Genomic DNA, 21,218 nt, shown 5'->3' on the forward strand with positions numbered 1-21,218 from the left:
CTTCAATTAAATTCCTTATAACTTCAACCCGTTTATTTCATTTCACTGGATTTTTAGGAACAAAAAGATAATATTAACTCATGTTTATTGTATTTCAAAAACTTATTCATATCAGTGCACCTCTGTAACTAAGAAGGGCTTTGCAATTATGCCGCTAGGCGTAGTTTGACGCTTGCAAAAAAATAATTGTTTAAAGCTTTGTTAATCACTCATGAACAAATATTTACCAATGAAAAGTTACAAAATCCTTTTTACAATATTTTACACGCTTTCATGACACAAATGGGCATGATTTCAATTCTAAACTTCTCAACTGGCTGGCAATCGAAGAACGACTAAATACGCGTTGGGTATGAGTTAAGTGTCATAATTTTCGAGGGCTCTCAAGGCATGTCTATGAACACTCGTCAGAATTCTCGTTTTATTTCAAACGCAGGATTGCATACTTTATTCTGCTGGAAAACGGGGAAAAATATTGTTTTGTATTTTTTTATTATATTAAAAATACAGATTATAAAAACGGTTTTTGTTTTACAGAATAAAGCGTAATAATAATACTCGTAAGTAAGCGTAAACAATGATTCGTAGCGGGCCTTAGTCAAGCTGATAAGAAAATACACAATTCATTTAACATAACATTATTGAATATGAAAATAACTTTAATCATATAAAATTCATTGATGCGTTGTTTTATTGCTCATAACGAAAGTTTAAGAAAACTAACTGTTTTACAATAAGAAAAAGCTGAATTATACATTTCCTTAATTTTCGTAAGTTCAAAATTAACCGAAGGTTAAAATGCAGAGAAATGATTTATTTTTATTTTATTTTGTAAATTTATTTCATGATAAGTATACAAATTTAATACCAGAGAATCTATATTTAACTAGTGAATTAGAAAATGAATACGGAGCGTCCTCTGATTGGGATTGTCTCCATCTAACATGGCTCAGTCTGTTCTGAGATATAGATTATATATGTTTTACAGTATGTGTCTTCATCATTCCATTTCTGCACCTCATAATGCATAAGGCACTGCATTAGTACACCAATTGTAGTGTTTCTTGATCATTTTTGTTACATGAACGTAAGATGATCAGTCTAAGGCTTATGGTACCATTCCAGGGACTATGAAATATTCCAGTGTAAAAATCCCTTTTAAAATAAATATTTCATGTCAACCACGTCAGGAATCAAACCCTAAACCTCTTCACTACGAGGCCGACAGTTGTTCTATACTTCTATAGTTCTATACTGATATAACACTAAAAACATTAAAAAATAAATGAACCTACTTAATTATAAATGCACAGCTAATTAAACATGAGAATTTAATTATCATTTTATATAAATATAAGGTATATATTATATGTGCTTATAATACAAAATGTTATTTAAACATTAATAAAGAAGTGGAATATATAATAAAAAACAAATATTAAGCAATGCAATGCAAAAGAATATAAATAATAGGTATGTGTACCATTTATATATTTAGATATATATTATACGTTTTGAGTCTACATATATATATATTTTAATCCGTACATTTTTAAAATAATAAACGTCTACGAAATACTGTTCAGTAAAAAAAAATTTTTTTGCCAATTACAAGTAGCATAGAAAATATTTTTAAATTTGTAATTTTGAATTCTCGCAAAAACGGTCATTCCATTGGCCACGCCCCTTATACGTCACGATTCATGTTTATTGGTTCCTCGCCATTAAATTTGTGTAGAACATTATCACGAATCTTGATATCGCAACAACCAAGGCCAAACATCTCGCGTTTTTTAGCAACGTATTTCTATTGAATTTCTTATTTACATTTATGTATGAAAACATTTCTCCACAATATGCATATTGATTTTGAAAGTACTATTAATTATTCTCAATCCATTTCATATATTTTTATCGTTAATCTTAGTAGTGATATTCCCCTATTGCGTTATATTGTTTTTTACCAAAGGAGGTTCTGACAACTAGGACAATACAGGTAAATTGTGTTGCTGTGCGATTCTGTTAATTATTATTATATTTGGAAGTTGTTATAAATGGCCGCAGAAGCTATTATTTGCCCAATAATTTCTTTATCAGTGTTAAGTTATCTATCATAAAACATTTAAGTTTGTAAGTGAAAATTCTTGATGGAAGTTCATTGTAATTTATTATATAAATAAAACACGAGTGATACTTTAATCCACAAATTTGGAATATCCAGTGACCGGTTTCATCGCTTTCGCGACATCTTCGAGACTGGTATCTTTATTAAAAAGTTAAATGTATTTATACAGAACAGAGGTAAGGATACATAATTCAAAGTTATATGTAAGTAAATTAAATAAAGTTATTTTTATCTTAAGGATCATTATCGACAAACTTTCTATGGGTTAACTAATGAATGGATATAATGTTATTTTAATGAGTTTAAGTATTTAATTTTATTGTTTTATTGTTGGTGTATAAAATACTTAAACTCATTAAAATAACATTATATCCATTCATTAGTTAACCCATAGAAAGTTTGTCGATAATGATCCTTAAGATAAAAATAACTTTATTTAATTTACTTACATATAACTTTGAATTATGTATCCTTACCTCTGTTCTGTATAAATACATTTAACTTTTTAATAAAGATACCAGTCTCGAAGATGTCGCGAAAGCGATGAAACCGGTCACTGGATATTCCAAATTTGTGGATTAAAGTATCACTCGTGTTTTATTTATATAATAAATTATCTATCATAATTTATCTTTCTTTTCTTCTTTCTCGATTTTATGCAATGCGCGTGTGTATAAAGAACATATACTCCTATTTTTTGAACACGTGTACAAACTACATTAAATTTTAATTAGTATGAATGTATTATTGTTTTATGGTTTTTCTTTACATATCCTATTTTTTTTTTCTCATGACTTCGTATTTAAAATTATATAAACTCTTATAAATAAACAACTACAACAGTGTAAGTCACTCTCCAAGCACAAGAGTTAGTCTCTTTTTTTGGAGAGTTACAGTGATAACATTTACTAAATGTGTAAAAGTAGATAGATATGTATAGAATTAAAAAAAACATGTACCTTTTATGAAATTTATTAATAAAAAATAAAATATATAAATATTACACAAATTAAAAAAATACATATTTGCGTTCTTATGATTTACCTTAATATTCTGAGGTTCCTATCTATCAACTTTTTATTTCACCACATGATCCGCCCTTTGCCAATTTTTCTGTCGAAAATGGAGACAGAGAAAAATAATTCTTATTATTTTGTTAACAGTTCTAATTCGTCTTGGTATAAAATAAATATATTTTTTTATAAACCTATGTCTATTATTCATTTTCGGAGCACTGCCGTGTGAACTGTGGTCGAAAAACTTTCGTACCGTCCCAGCATGCTGTCCCAGAGCTGGGATAAGACAATATTGTCACATCTATTGTATTGTCCAAGTGCCCTTAATCCTGGCCGATAGAGAATGTCGAGGACATAAGGAGTGCTCAATATACACATTTAAAAACTCCATTCGCTTTTTATTTTTTAAGGTAATTCAACAAAGATACATACTTGCGGTTTAATGATGCTCACGCTTACACACACCTGAACATTTACTCCCACACAAATACACACCTTCACAACTCTACACTTACTCTCATACAAATACACCCTTTTGTTGTACCACAATTTCATATGCATGATTTGAATCAGAAACTTCGCTGGTCTGTCTTCAAACCTTATCTTAATTGTGTTATTTAATCATTGTTGACTGTTTGTTTCTGTAAAATAAATACATAAATAAATACTTGAAAATATTCAATTTGAAGGTTTTCGTTGATACAATGCCACATGCATATAATTTTCTTAAAGAGAAATACTTGAGTTCTTACTATTTAATTATTACTGAGATATTAACAATTTTGGAACATTTTCTAAAAGTCATAAATAACTAACTCAAAAAAGGAAAATAGAGTTGTGGTAGAGTGGGATTTAAACCTCGGACCTTTGGTCGGTGAGTCCACAATACTACCACGGGACCATAACCCGGTTCAAATATATCTTCGAAATAAGCATTACACAAAATAGAGAGAATAAGCTTTGTTTTTTATTTTTTTTAAATTCATGTTTTTTTTTAAATTTCTTATACGGTATTCAATAAAATGAAAAATAATTTTTACGTGTGTACTTACTAAGATTTTTTCCTAAAAGATAATTCGCAAAAGTTTGGATAGTACCATGAAAAATGACTAATTTGTTTATTCGGCAGTATCTAATATTATATTCCCGACTCATGCGGGCCATAGGTGTGTGGTATGTAGCATTACTGGAAAACCAATGCAGTTTAAATATGCCCAGATGTCTGAATGTTATCAATCACGCATTTCTTTGTATTGTATTGGGAAGGTTAGTTTTAATTTTTAGTACAACATTTTATAGGAAAACTTTATATCGAAAACAACGCCACGTTTTGTCAGAGAATCAAAATGAAAAAGAGTTAGAAACAGCTAGTAATTTGAATTTGAACGAGGGTAAGATATTTGGGATTTATATTAAAGGTACTTTAAGATTTTTTTAATAGATTCTATCGAGTTTATATGATTTTGATATTGCGGACTCCATACGCATGAGGCATACTCAAGATTATTCAAATTTCAATATATTAGTGAAGGCATTTTTATCTGGCGACTACTATACTTTTGGCTGTTCAATTCTCTTTACAGTCTGATTTGTAAGTAGTTTACAGACGTCAAGATTTTTTTTCTCTTATCTGTTTTCGGTTCACGGGAAAATGGAAGAGGGTTTACAAGAAACTTCAAGTAGTCATCTCGCATTAAATCTTTGCATTTCACTCTTGCTTTGTTCGTAACCTACCATCCCCCTTCCCCTCATTTTATTTTCTAACTCTTCACAAACCGAAATTCAAACGAAGCGAAAATTGAAATATCTCTATTCAAATTAGAAATTTTTTAAGAGTTGTCTTTGAAAATTAAACTTCAATCTTGACATATTGCAACAGAGATGAAGAATATTTTACAGAAGGGAATATAGAAATAAAAAACAAATTTTTAATTTAAGTAAATAAAATTTAAAATCTACAATTTTTTGAGCATGTCCAAATGGAAACCGGCTGGATTTCCTCCCTAGGAAGTTATTCATTTTTTAATTTGTTGCGCCAGAGAGAAATCATTTTTGAAAAGGTAATATGGAAGTCCAGGCAAATGTAAATACAGGGCCTATAATTTGTCATTGGCTGGTTTAAGTGACCAATGATAAACTGTGTATCATTCACTATTCTGGCTATATTTGAACATCAACATTTCCCCATGCCAAAAAATCCAGTAAAAAGAAATAAATGGGAAGAAATTACAAGGAATGTAGGAAATAATCTGATTGAGATCCATAAAAAGCTAATTTTGCTTGTAAACATTCAAAAACAAACTTTTTTAAACACAAAAAAAATATCCTTTCATTTTTTTAGCTTATGCATTCTCGTCGAATGCAACCCTCGCGGGTCTTTCTTTTTTTTACGGATTCGATTAAAAATTTAGAAATGTGAAAACATAGGCAGAATGGTGAATGTTACACAGTGTGTAAAGTGGCCACTTAAACCAGCCAATGACAGGTCATAAGCCCTGTAAATGCCTAGACTTTTATATTACCTTCTCAAATATATTTTCCTTCTGTTGCAACAAATTTAAAAATTAAAAAACACGAAATAAATATAACATGGAGACATAATGTTTTATAATTCTTTTTCCATAATTAATAAAAGTATACATATACTGAAGCCCTGTTTTAGCAACAAAAAAAACCATTAATTTGCCGCTCATAATTCACGCATGCAACCCCTATCACTATCAACAACCAGCTGAAGTTGTTTCACTCAACACCGGCTACGACGGCCATAGAACAGCGTCTCTGTCTTCCTCATTACGTGTTCAATCTTCGTGCTCTCTCTAATACAGATGTGTTGCTGTATTTGCGTACATGTTCTTCGGGTAGCAAGGTTAAATTAAATTAAATTCAATTCAATTCAATTAATTTATTTTAACTATAACATATACATTACAAACATACATTTATTACAGACATATTATAAAAAAGAAAAAAATACATGAGAGAGACTCATGTCAAAGTAGTAGGAGAATCCTGCTCCGGAAAACCCCTTCTGATACATGGAACAGATCAATATCCAGAGCGATGTTGTTCAGCATAGCGGTAGCCCTTTCAACAGGCATAACCATAGGCAGGTTGGTCCTGTATTTTTGAATATGAAACAATCTATGCTGACGCTGTCTTAGGTAATTATCAGGAACATCCAAACCAATGCTCATCATAATCTCAGAATTATCGATCATACCGCACAACAACCGGTAAAAATGTGTTGTCAAATACACATTCCTTCTAGTCTCTAAACTGTTAAAGCCAAGCATACCCTGGAGAAACTCGGTTGGGTAGAGCCAAGGATAATACCCGCACTCTCTCATGTAGAGATATCTCAGAAACTTCTTTCGGATTCTCTCTATCATAAGAGAGAACTTATGTTCATGTGGCCCCCTAATCATCAAGCCACTCTCAAGTCCACTTCGCACCGAGGAGTTGTAAAGAGTTCTCAGTACGCGGGTATTTTCGATAACCCTGGCAGAACGCAGGACAAATCATAACATCTTCAATATGAATATTTTTCGTATAAAAATCCAGCATAGTAATGCAAATTCTACTTTCCAAATCCGGTGTAAAAATGTCTATTTAAAGAGTATAAAAAATACAACTTCAGAATTTAAAAAAATAAGAGAGATGAATTAAGTATTTTATCGTTTGTCGACTAGTGTGACATCACAGCCACACTAGAGTAAAAATATTCCTCATCTTTGTAGAAATTTCTTAATTTTTATAACTCCCTAGGATGAGAAATCTAGTATTTTATCTACAAACATTTGGGCAAACTCAAAATATTGTAATGTATTTTATCCGCTTTTTCCAAATTGCCTAACGAGAAAACGTTTCTCTAACACGATAGAAGGAAAACTTTATCAAATTTATCCGTAACTTTGGATTCCATACAAGTTTTGACGCTGAAAGGTATTTTCAAATGTCATGAACGTCCTCGCCTACGTGGTTAAGAAAATCCAACGTTACATGTTACACCAAATAGTATTTTCGTTATTTATATTAATTTTATTACCTTTAGTAATAAACGTGTCTTACTTAGTAATTTCACAACATTAAAAAACTTTTTGTATACTGTTCACACGAGAATAATTTTATTCTGCCTCAGTTCCGTAGCTACGACCACGCGGAATAGAACAATGGAAGTATTGAACAATTCGGCCGTAGTTCACACGTAGAATGGTGCAAAAATAAATACTTGACAACGCCGTACCAATATACTAATATGTTTAGGAATAGTTCAGTGCTGAGGGAAATTGAAAAAAAAAATGTTTTCGAACCGGCTATAAAAATTGAAGCATTTAATTTTACAACGTAGTTTCTCTACAATCTTTTAAACGATTAATAAAAATGAACTACTTTGCACTACGCCACAAGTTTTTCTGAATCAATCAATAATAGGGTGTTGTGAAAGATTTCAGGATTCTGGGAATCCATCTCACCAATCAACGGAAAACACCGACGAAAACTTGTGGCGTCACGGAGGAATAATTCTAAAATTACAAAAGGTTAAACTAAATAATCATAGCGCTGATAATACGATACATAAATGTATATTTTTTTTCTTCTACTTATGGAGCCTGACCAGGTTCCCCCGACGTTGGCAATCTCTGCAGTGAAAGCATTTCAGCCCTGCGCTACTCCGAGGCCAGTACAGTTTGTTGGATGTACTCGTCATAGTGATTCCTGGGAAAAGATAACCAGAGTGGTTTCCCGTCGCCTTCTCTGGTGGATTTTTCTATCGGGGTTACTTTCCATTAGCTGGTTGGTTCTGGTTTGGAGGCGCCAGAAACTTGCCTTACATCCTCTCGTTATCTGCTGAAATCACACCGTTATAAGTGTGATCACATTGCCCAGGGTTCGCGACGTGGACGCTAACGAGTTAGACTAGTCAGTAGTGTAGCGAGAACAATGCGATGGTGCGCGGTGGTGGGGCTAATCCATTATCCTTCGGAAATAGCCGGCCAGTCTATCTCTAGGACAATTTTTCAGCCCATTTTCCTGTCCTCCAAATTAAATCCGGTCATTAAAATGGTTTCGGGAATGTGGAGGAATGTACTTCCAGGTAAAACTAAACGTGTTGCTAACCCTTGGTGCTGAAATTGTCAAACGTGGTATCTACCTAGTAACAGTCCTTTCACTGTGACTTGATAAAATTTAGTGGTTTATAACCTTTAAATCAGCGGTGTCATATGCATGATTAAAGGGATTAATCTTTTGATGACTTATATGAAAGGCGTTGGAATCTAAATTTTAAAATTACGATAATTATAATCTAATCTAACATTACTGATTTATAAAATAACTGTAATGGACAGAGTCTATTGTGATTCAAGTAAATTCAGTTTTTGCTATTCGTGTTTGCATTATGGTCATAAGGATGAATGACAATATCCGAAAAAGGGCTTCCATATAATTAGCCAAACAGTAGTAGAGTTAAATTGAATTAAATTTGCGATATGGCATTGAAAATGTTAAAAGATTAAATCGTTTAATATACAGAAAAAAGCTTTTTTTATGAAAGAAATCGATAGAAAGACTAACTGTTTTAGGTATGTGGAGAAATGTATCTTAGCTGTACTCCAAATTTTTGTCCACACAAGGACAACAGGACCGATGCTGAGACAGGACAATCTTTTCCTGTTCTCGTGTCAACGTTACTTAATAATTTCATAGCCTTGTATCGCATAATTATTTATTGGCAAAATACACGGCTTTTATTTTTTTATTCAATGATTCAAAACCACCGAATGTAATATGTGTAGTTTATATGCCCTGTCATAATTCCACTACCTTCTGTATAATTTTGGCCGGAAGCAATGCGAATCCGGATATGAGGTGTGTAATTTTGTGATAAAATATGTATGTGTACGAAATTTATGTATCAGCTTGCTTTGAGGACGATAAATGAAGGAAAGTGTAGCTTTAAGCTCGTTAATGTTGTGCTGTGGCTGACTTAAATTGTCATTTTATCGTATTTGGTGTAAAATAAATCTGTCCCCTAAAGGATAAACTGAGGAGTCACATTAAACGAAATGTTCAGAAAACAAGATTTCGTGATTGTGCAATTTCCAAAACATTATAACTTTTGAACCAAATGAGATAATTTCAATTTATCAAGAACTTTCAATATAAAATAATAATTATTTTGAAAATTAAAATTCATATTAAAATAGCGTATCTGGGACTACTTATTTCTCATTGCATTAAAACAAAGTGGACTCTTTCATTTTTACTTTAAAAAAAACGTTTTTACGGCTGAAGTGAACTTCGGTATTTTTTTCAAGTATGTAACAGCTTATTGCGATAATTTCTGCATTTTGCATTCGATTTTAAAACGGCAAAAAGTCGACTCCCGTGTGTTATCTTCTTAGGTACAGATATTATATTTGATAAGTTTTGCAACAAAATTTGACGAGTGATATTGATGATTTTTTAAAAATATTTTCAGATACGAGTACTTATTAAACATATCACGTATAACAGACATAAATAAAAAAAATAAAAATTGTAATCTGATCGGCCTAACTAATTTATAAATTATCTTCTACAGGCTGCTTTAGGTAACCTTTTTTCACACGTGTATAGATTAATCATTTTACAATGTTCTATATTTCTTTTTTCTGTTAATGTTTGTAAAATAAAATAGCGAAAACTATCGTATTATTATATTATTACGTATCTACGATAAAAATGTGAATATTATTCAGTAAGTAAAGTGATCGCTCAAACATAACGCCAAAACTTTTATGTACATAAAATGTGATAAACTAAACTTTCAAGCTATAAAATATTATATTAGATCTTAACATAAGTTGTGACTGTTTTTTTTTCAAATTTAAAAATGAGCACAAGAGGACACAACACAAAAAATACAGCAAATCAATTAACAGAAAAAAGGTGCTGAAAATGCTCACTTTCGTCTACTTGGCAATCCGTTTAATTAAAAAAAAATATTTATTTGTTTAAAAATAATGAGGATTAAATCTAGAATCATAAACATATTTTTATGTGTGCTCTATTAATAGTACTGTATTTACGAGTATCTCATTTATAAATAATTTTATATGTATTATGTCTTAACCTTACGTTTGAAAAACTATCAAAATCGATCAAAATGTTTTATTTAAGTAAATGATATTTATGCCGAAAATTACTTCAATTTTTTTTTGTTTACTGCCTTTGAACGGGGAAGCTATCCCTAGTAAGGTGGTTTAGATGACGTATCAACAAAAACAAAAAATATGTATGTTTACTTTTACTTCTCAATTAACATCTTGTATAAATAATTAAATGTAAATTCATTTAAAAAATATATACAAAATTAAATAAAAAATTAAAGTAAATTAAATAATTTATAAAACGTGCTATAAAAGCAAGTACAATATTTTAAACAGCAGAATTTTTTTATTCGAATGACGTGTTTAGTAAATAACAGCATTTATCAATATTATTCCTGGCCGACTACATTTCTTTCCCATCCTTCTCTTGACTTATTTTCATGTTACCTATCTTACATCAAGATACAAGAAATTCAAAATTAGACGATTTGGATTTGGAACAAAACACTTCAACATTTTGAAACATTACATTGGATTGCATAAAAAGTCTTGGATTCGTCGCGTGTCGTTGTAAACATCGTTACATTCCATAGTTCATATCATCATCCAGTGCTCAAAAGTGAAGAATATTCACATCGTATAAAAGGTAGGTCCATATCATTGTTCCTTTCCTTTCGTCAAATATTCCCGACCTTTCACAAAACAAAATGAAATTAATTTTTCGCTACAGTCCACTTTTCGTTAACATGACGTATGATCGTTTTTTGTTTGTTATACTTTTGATGCTCATTTTTCAGTTTGAAAAAAATTGACCCCACCCCGTTATAACTTATGAGTTACGATACAAAGCCCAAATCCGAAAAATAATTCTACAAAGCAAATATTTTTCTTTCCGATATGTAATTTCCGTTAGCTAACCCATCATATATTAATAAAGAGGCAACGATCGTCGGATATTTACAAATATGTTTTCCCATTTTATGTTCCCAATAAAACCCCTTCAACACACATTACACGATGCTTATTTGGTTAGTTTTAATCGAGCAAAAATATTAAGATGAATTTCATTATTTTCTAACATCTTCCTTGTTGCAAAATACTCGTTAATATGCTATTAGTAAAAAAGTAGTATGCGCATCGGTATTACGTTTTTTCCATTGAGTAAAAGTATTGATTCAAAGTTATTCATACACAAATCCAGTTATTTATAAACATATTACAACAGAAATGAAGAACGAGAAGGTAATATAGAAGTCTAGGCATCTGTAGGGCTTATGATCTGTCGTTGGCTGGTTTAAGTGGCCACTTTACACACTGTGTAACTTTCATCATTCTGCCCATATTTGAACATTTAAATTTCTTCAATTCTTTCATGTTTGTGAAGTTAAAGAGCTGAAACCTTTATTTGTGCGGGTGAGATTCAATTAATTGGATTATTACATACTAGGCAACGCCTGCAAATTTTATTTTTTCAATTTCTATTCAAATATCAACAGATGAAAGAATGAAAGGAATATAGATGTTCAAATATGGGGAGAGTGGTGAATGTTACACAGTTTGTAAAGTGGCCACTTAAACCAGCCAATAATATGTCATAAACCCTGTAGATGCCTAGACTTCTATATTATCTTCTCTAAAATGTTCTTCATTTTTGTTGTAATATGTTATTGTTAACAGCTCCCTAGGAAGTTGAATCCAGTCCTTGTCTACAAAAATTTGGCCAAACTCAAAATATTCCAGTTATTTGTATTTTTATATATCGTTAGATTTTTTTTATTTTTTTTTATTGAATATGTTTTGAATTATAAAAAAATAAACTGTTGATAAATGTTATGAAATATTTTTAAATAACCAGTTACCGACTTTTCTATGTCTACCGGTTTTGAAACGTACCCGTCTCTTCATCAGGACTCCGATTAAACGAACATGCAAAACCCACTATACACCTTCACCATAGTTGTTACACAAAAATATAAAACCAACACGACATTTATATTAATAAGTACATGCACTAATTAGGACAAACATGCATTAGATCACGAAAATATTTTATGTTGATTCAGAAATAGTTGAAAACAAGGAGAGGGGATGGAAGGAGGAGCTTGAGTTTAATAGGTTTAGGGTGACCATTACAATGGAACATCGTATAACGGGCTATATTGAAAGGTTATTTGATTATTGATCAAAGGAAAATAATTTCATAAGCTTTTCTAATGTGAGATATTTCCATATTATTTACTTTTAACATGTTTGTAAGATTTTAAGTCCTGTATTTTTATTAAAGTCATAATAAAAATTAATAAGGTTATTTAAAGGACATAGAAAATTCGGTAAGTGGTTATATACAAATAATTAATAATATTTAGTCAAATGTTTGACCACAAAGATAATGCTTTAAATTAATAATAAGATTTTATTTTATTGGTTGGTTGGAAGAAATTGCCATTTCGCAATAAGCCGCCAATGAACAATTAAAATTATGTACTAAACATTACACACTGTGTCACACTTTACCACTTAACACACTGTGTAATATTTAGCATTCTGCCCATGGTTAAGCTTCTATATTCCTTCAATTCTTTCACCTATTAATGTTTGTGAAGTTCAAGAGCTGAAACCTTTATTAATGCGGGTGAGATTCATCTAGTTAAATTATTTCACCTACATACTAGGCAACGCCTGAAAACCTTATACCGATACAAAAAGGAATTTTTACAATTTAAAAAAAAAAAAAAAAAACACCCTTTTAGCTTTGTGATTATTTCGTTCCGACTTACCGAAGATTAGTGACTTATATAATTTAATGTCATTTTATTATTTAAATTATCGATAATCTTAGTGACTTATTTACAATTATGTCATTTTGTGAATAAATAAAATATGTGTTTGGTGACCTGATTTGACCGAATAAAAATTATGTCATTATCTTATGTTTCAAACTGCTTTTGTTTATTTTTTTTTATCCAATAATGACTCATCAAATAAATCTCTCGTTTAAACCAATAAAAAATAATTCTTATTACGCTTTTTTTACATAGATTTTCATAATTTCATTCATGCTTAAAGCTTTCGTTATAATTTTTAATTAAAAATTTGGTGCGAAATTCGAAAAATAGGAAGCAATCGACGAAGGAATAGGAAGGTGTCACAATTTATATTCGTCTTTTGCAATTTCCCAAAAAGTTGATTTTTGAGTTGAGTCGTTTTCGTACTAAAGGTGCGATATGATCAATACTTTAAACATATTTTTATCTAAACTTGGTAAACGACAAATGGTAAAAAAAACTCTGTTAAAATAAGTGTGAAATAAACCGATTTCTTTTACGAGCATCGTTCAAGAGGCTTTTTGACGTCAAAGCCAAAATTTACGTTCGGTATCTATGGGTGTGACGTAGCTTGAAATTCCGAGAAAATTGGTATATATTGGTAACTCGGCAATGGTACCGCATCAGTCACTTAGGTCCGTATTTACAGACATAACAACTTGAAAGTGAGGACAGTAGAATGTGCTTTCCTGACTTTAAGGCTGTAGTCTGGTAAAACGCACGCAAAATGAGGAAATCATACGATTTTAACATTTTAAAACGGAAAAAATAATAATAAATAAAAAAAACATAATTGAATTTAAAAACATGATTTAAAATGCTTGTATTTCTTTTCTTAAATAAAAAATTAAGATTTTGATTCGGCCACTTTCATGTTCAATTCATTATGTTCAAATTATTAGAAAACATTTTAGTTCAATACTTAGTCTTTATATGATAACCCAGATAACTAAGTTCAGCTTAAATTAAAAATGGAGTAATCTGCCGGTCTAAAAGTAACTATATTTTAGTTACATAAGACTTTAAAGTATATTTTTTAATAGAAATTCCTTTAAACATTATTGTTTTTATCTAATTTATGCTTTTTATTATTTTTATTATAGCGCGATTAAAAAAAAAACATTCGTTTAAAAAATGCAAAATCGAATGTTTTCTCATTTTGTGTGCGTTTTACCAGACTACAGCTTTAAGTTTTGTCTTTAAATACGTGTATCAGCCGTTTTACCGTAATTAGAAAAATGTTTTTTTTTAAACTTGACAATATTTTTGAGAAGTTAAATAAGTGTGCGTTCTGTTACAAATTTATTAATATTAATAAATTAATTAAATAAATAATAAAAATAATAATCTTGAAATATATCGATTGCTTAGTCGGATCACTGTCGTTAGCAATGTCATTTAGCTTTTCATTATAATGTAATTATTGCAATATGCTTTTTTCGTAAATTTTATTACGTAAATAATTTTGACTCTGTTTTTTTGTAAAGCCCTCTTCGAATTTACATATTTAAAATAATAAAAATTTAAGCTCAACTGGGGTGCACAGTTAAAACCCGACCTGTAAAATTTTCCTTGCAAAGAATTGGACCCTCCCGTTAACACAATATACGAAAATTTTTCGAAATTGAAAATATCCGCCAGAACTTCAAGTCAAAAAGACATTAGCATACTCGACAGTGGGATTTAAAAAATATTTTTTGGTGTTAACCATAACTATGAGACATGCGTTTCATAGTTATGGTTTGGAGGTCATGGAAATCCCAAAGATATGAGCTTAAATGGTTTCCAGTAAGCTTACCATAGCGTGCCGGCGAACCTCTCACAAAGAAACAACCTCTTTCAGTTTTCAGCGAGACGGAAAATCGATATTAGTGCGGTAGCTTTCAGCATTTCAGTACAGTAAGCCTTCCGCGACACTCGATGTACGTTTTGTGTTATATAATGCACGAGAAAATACTATATTACATTCAAAATAACTTTATTCCATCAAATTTATATTATTATTTATCTACTACATAACATAAAATAGTAACGTATCTCAAAATCGGTATACCAAAAGCGCTGAATTGAGTTGGGAAACAACATCATGGAAAGTAGAAACATTTACGATATAAAAATACAAAAATAAAAATATTATAACTTGATTCCAAATTTAATATTACTATCTGGACAATTTAATGATGGATTACGTTTGCTATAAATAATTGGTTAACCTAAAATTTACGCACCACAATTGAACGTTGTTATGCAGAGAGCAGCCAGTTCACAATTTTTGAAAAATTAGCTATTGTTATTGAGTGCGATAAAGTTAACACAATAGAAATATGGGATTTTCTGTTGAGTTTATTTAATTAAATATTATTTAAATTTATCATTGTATTTGGTGATTGCAATATACTATAACGTTGAGAGGAAGGATTGAATGAAGACAATAATTACTTTAAAAATTTGCATGTATAATATAATTTTAAAAAAAACATACGAATTGAACACAAAAGTATTTAACCTACTTATTAGCTCTAAACTTAATATAACAACTTAATAATTAACTTAAATTTACCCGGATATGAAGACGTAATGAATGACCCTTCGGGTTCTCGAGCAGCTAGGGTACCAGCGGAGAGTGGGTGTTGCACAATTTGGAGGCTGCTGAGATCCGGACGGAGATCTGGGGTTGGATGGCTTCTCGAGGAAACGTGGCGTCTTCTGACTTGAGGGTTAGCACGGCGGGGGTGCTAGGCTGCGAAGGTGGCAGTGGTAAGGCCGGCGCTGGTGGTAGGCGAGCGCTGCTGGCTTGATTGGCACGTCCTCTGACTTGAAGATGCTGAACTGCGTCGGTGGCAGTGTTGAGTCCTACGCTGCTGGTAGGCGGAAGCTCTAGGCTTAAGGTTGGCACGTCCTCTGACTTGAGGGTGCTGAACTGCGTCGGCGGCAGTGTTGAGTCCTACGCGGCTGGTAGGCGAGATGACTTAGACGTGGCGGCGGACGGCCACGTATTTCATCCTGGCAGACTGGCCAGGGAAGTCCGGAGACTGAGAGCAAGCCGAACGGCTGAGTGCTTGATGCCAAGTGTCTCCTTCGGCGGCGTGTACAGATTATATATGTTTTTATGGCCACGCCTTTCAGCTTGGCGCTCGTCTGGATCTGCCAATAAGGGATGTAAGATCCAGGGTAGGTACCACCCTATTGGTAAAGGTGACGCCCATATTTCAGCAGTGTTGTCGGTTCCAGAACGAGATTTCATAATTCTACTAAGTTTAATTTCAATTATATAATATTAAAATTCTATATCATCTTCTTAATCTATAATCTTAACTTTATAATTTTACTACTAACAACATTAAAATAATCAAGACATGGTATTATAACTTACAATATCCTAAGTACTTAATTACAATTTTATTTTAATATTTTTATGATTTGAAGAAATTAATTATACAACAAACAAGCTTGAAAAATATTTATAAAAATAACATCGATGTTAACTAAATAATAATTGTAAGTTCTAAGAATTATATTGACAATAATATTAACAATATTATTTTATTTGTGTATACACATTTTAAACAGTAAAATACAGAATCTCGATAAAATATAATTAATTGACGTCAACATAAATGGAATCATAATATCAGATAAAACAGAGCAATGTCACTGAACTGAATGTTATGTAAGGCAGAAAAAATATTTTACATTGGAAGAATTGAGAAGCATTTTTGTTAACAATGAACTAGGAACTAATTAATAATTATATATGAATTTATAAATTATATATTTACGATATTATATAAAATAATAATTACTAGTGGTCGGCCCGCTGTGTCATTTACGAGATGAGATACGGGTTCGATTCCCGATACCGGAAGAGCAGTAATTAATTTATGTAAGTGGTACGAGTACATGCATTTTATTTACGCTAGTCCCTAGACCGAACCGAAGCGTTGGAAGGATCATCTTGCCATCATATAGAAACGACCGGAATATATGTCGAGCGCGTTAGTACCCTATGCATTTTTCTGTACGCAGATAATCCGGGCTTAAGTTATCACGTTCCGGAGACGGGAGTTTTACCTTTTATGATGGGGTAGGATTAAGTCCGGTCCCTTGAAAGAATTTCGGGATTTACTTCGTCGTACGGAGTCGTGTTTTATTGACCTCTGTTAATAAGTGCGAAAACCCAAGTATTTACCCGTGGCGGGTTGCAAGGAATTTGCTTAAGCTTTCAAAATTTACCAGGACGCACGTGTATAATTCTTATCATTGTCGGTACCCTTAGTTTAACCCCAATTTTATTAGTTACTTATTATTTTTGCCAAAGGGTTTATTTGTAAACACCGCTTTGGGGTTTTTCCATACATCAAAGTCTATTCTATGTTTTGCTAAAAACAGCCAGACCACTTTTATTCAAAAAACTGTATTAATCACCTTCTGAAAATTGTGCCGATCACAAAAACGGCATTAATCAACTTGCATAAAACACCCACAACACTAGAAAAATCTTACGGTACTTTTAAAATCATTAAATCTGGTTAAATACATAGTTAGATTTTTGTTTTTAATTTAAAAAAAAACTCATGTATTCATCGTTCATCATTTGTCAAAGCCAAAAACATGTCATACCGTTGTGTAGGTTTGAATATTAACTCTTTTCATTAAAGTGCTATTATCTTATTTTCACTTTTCTATGGCTGGCATGACAACGTTCATAATTTTGCAGAAAACACCCACAGCACTAGAAAAATCTTACGGTACCATTAAAACTGGTCAAATACATAATTAAATTCTTGTTTGTAATTGAAAAAAAAACTAATGTATTCGTTGGCTATTATTTGTTAAAGTCAAAAACATTCTAACTGTTGTATAGATTTGATTCACACTCTGTACACATAAGTGCAATTATCTCAGTTTCACTTTTTTTTATAGCTGGCTGCTTTCTAAATAACTACGTTCAATTATTCAATATGCATAAGTGTCTACATGGTCCCACATTCGAACCACCCTTCGTAAATCTTATCGCAAACTGAAGACAGAGGGACCGCCTCCCTGACGACTACGCATGACCTTCCACTGAAGATAAAGGTAATGGTTATTAACTCGTATCTTTGCCGAGTATATAAAACAAAAAAATGTTTGTAAAAAGGATAGCGTTATATCAACAAACAGCACTGTGTATGCAAGTCTTCTGCAATACTCTCTTTCTTAAGATAAAATCTAAATATGTTATCTAATCTAATTCAGAATATTTTTCCTGAAGACGGCTTTTGTTTTGAAGAACTTTATTTATTCATCAACAAATAAATATAATAATTATTATTCTACGTCCGTTGCCTAGTTGGAACACAATAAGTCCACAAACTGCTTCTTGGCTTCTCTTTTACGTACCAAATATGCATCCTCGCAAGTAAAATTCGCGTCCAGCAGTTCTAATAAGAACTGTTGATTTACAGTAGCAGTGGCCGTTCATGACAATCGGAAGTTTCCGGGAAGTGTCCATTTTAAAATGTTCAATTTCTTAAAAAGTCAAAGCACTGTATACCTAAAATCCTTCAAAGACATACATAATCTATTCTACAATATTTTCATGTTTTGTGTCATAGTACTGGGCTACAATATCCATCCGTAGACGTTATTTTTATGTTGCTATGCAGGAATTTATGAACAATTTTTCTTTTGACATCTCGACAGTCTTTATACAGATAAAAACTGCGCCTGCTCATCCTCACCACACTCTCAGCTGTTTTTAAAAGCTGCTATTTTCCATTGCTTATTACTTCTTAGCACTCATTGTTGCATATGAAATGATTTAATTGACTTAGTCATTTCAACGTCTTCCCACAGCTTTGATTCACTGTAAGAATACAAAAAAACAAATTTCCTGCAAGCTTTAATATTATTTGCTGCAATTAACTGATAATGTTATAATGCAAAAATGTGTTCTTGAATATTTATTTATAAAAAAAATATGCAATTTGTAAATATTCATCATCATCATCATTACCTTTCCGCATCTGATGGTGCATAGGGCAAAGCATCGATACACCAATCGCAGCGTGTCTTGATCATTTTTGTTACATGATGGTAAGATGATTAGTCTTACGCCCGGGGTACCAGTCCAGGGACTATCTAATGTTTTAGTGTGAAAACACTATTTTAAATAAATATTTCATATCAACTATGTTGGGAATCGAACTCGAGACCTCTTTCATGGCAGGCTAACTAGCAGACTATTGCACCTTGAGGCTGACTAAAATTGTAAAAATTACGAAATAAAATTCCACATGCAAATGTCTTCAATTATTAAATTACACGGAACAGATAGAATTACGTTTGGCATTTGACATTTAAGTGTATTGGAAAATAATATTTTTTGTACAGTAAGTTATACAAGTGTACTTGTAAAAAATTATATAAGTGCGTAGGTTTTCCCTGTTATTTATTTCAATACGTATCTTTTTGAGTGATCCCAAGTAAGTTGGATCTATTTTGGCGTTCTTCAATAGCGGAACAATTTATAGACACAGGACATCTTTTCGCTCTGGAAACAGAGATTTTGCATGAACCTTGAAATTACAGCGCAAAAAAATAAAAGGGGTAATTTATAAACAAACACCCAAATAACGCAAACAAAGACGACGCGACGGGTTGAAATTGAAGTTAATATGGTTCCCAGTACTACACACTACAAAAATGACATGAAATGTGCCTGCTGCCGACTGCAACACGGTACAAATTACTAGTATATAAACACATATTATTTCTAAAAAACACACAGTTTACCCTTTTATAGCCGAAACGTCGGAACAAATCCAATACACACGGGATCACCCAAAAAACACATATTTTATTAAGCATTGTTGATTTAAATTTATTAATTGCAGATTTTCTTAAAGGTAGGGAAAATTAATTTAATATCAATCTATCTTGCTATTTCAGCAGTATTTGTTATTTTCCCGACACAAGCAGGCAAATTGTGTATGGTAAATTGCATTTCCATTGCTTGAAAATGAAGGCAGTTTGAATATATCCCGATGTCTAAGTGTTCTCAATCCCGGATTTATTTCTATTTTATTGAGAAGATTATCTACTTTAAAGTTAACTATTTTGTTGAAAAAAATTATATCGAAAACAACACGGCGCGGCGTTTTGTCAAGGAATCCATTTGATTGAATTGAGTTTGGGAATCAATCAGTAGATTAAAGAACCGATGTTTTTTTTAAAAATATCTGTTTTACGGTTTTTATATCGAAGCAAACAATTCTATCGGCTTCTTACACCTATAATGTATAATACTAATTTTTATGTTTACTAAATACTGAATATTTTACAATATGTAAGTAATGCAGTATTTAATCCAATATTGAGTTTTATTATTTTGTTTCAAATTACTGTTGGTAATTTTATTACTTTTTGCAAATAAAAAAACCCAACATTGGTTTGTGTTGTAAGTACTGTTTCCATTTTTGTAAAAAAAACATTGAAAATAAAAAAATGCCCTTTAAAATGTGAAAAATTGCTAACATTTCAATTGATGAGTTAGCGATCTCAGAATAACAATGTATCTGTACTGATTTCATTTAATCTATTTTTTTATTTATTTATTAATTTAAAACATAAATATTACATTTTAGTCTTCGGATGATATGTAAATAAAATATGAAAAAATATGACAGCAATGTGTATTCCCTGATTAACGTAATCATTCATAATAATAATTATATTAATGAAAATAGATTTAAATATTTTTTAATTTATGCATAAAAACAAAATACAGTAAATACATTTAATGATGTATGTTTTTAAAAGTAATATAATATAATATTCATCATAAATTTGATGGGGGTGCTTGAAATTTTCTCAGCTTACGACTCAGCTTACTCAGACACGAATTTTTTTATGTAAATTGATTTCATGGTTTTCATTTTAATAAATAAAGAAAAATCAGAAAGAAATTGAAATAAAAAATTACTAATTAACTTTAATAAAAAAAAAAACATAACACATCGAAAACTATACGTCAACCATAGAATTAAGAATAATACAGAAGAAGCGAAGAATCATATTTGAATACATTGGACTGTATCCAAAATCCCCCCGTTTTGTCCCACTTTCGCCGCGTGCATGCGTAAAGTCACCTCGTAATGTTGCCAGATTGCGAAAA

Source organism: Micrasema longulum, unplaced genomic scaffold (genome assembly GCF_059751315.1).
Source record: "Micrasema longulum isolate JH-2025_06_02 unplaced genomic scaffold, ASM5975131v1 h1tg000572l, whole genome shotgun sequence".
Taxonomy (NCBI): domain Eukaryota; kingdom Metazoa; phylum Arthropoda; class Insecta; order Trichoptera; family Brachycentridae; genus Micrasema; species Micrasema longulum.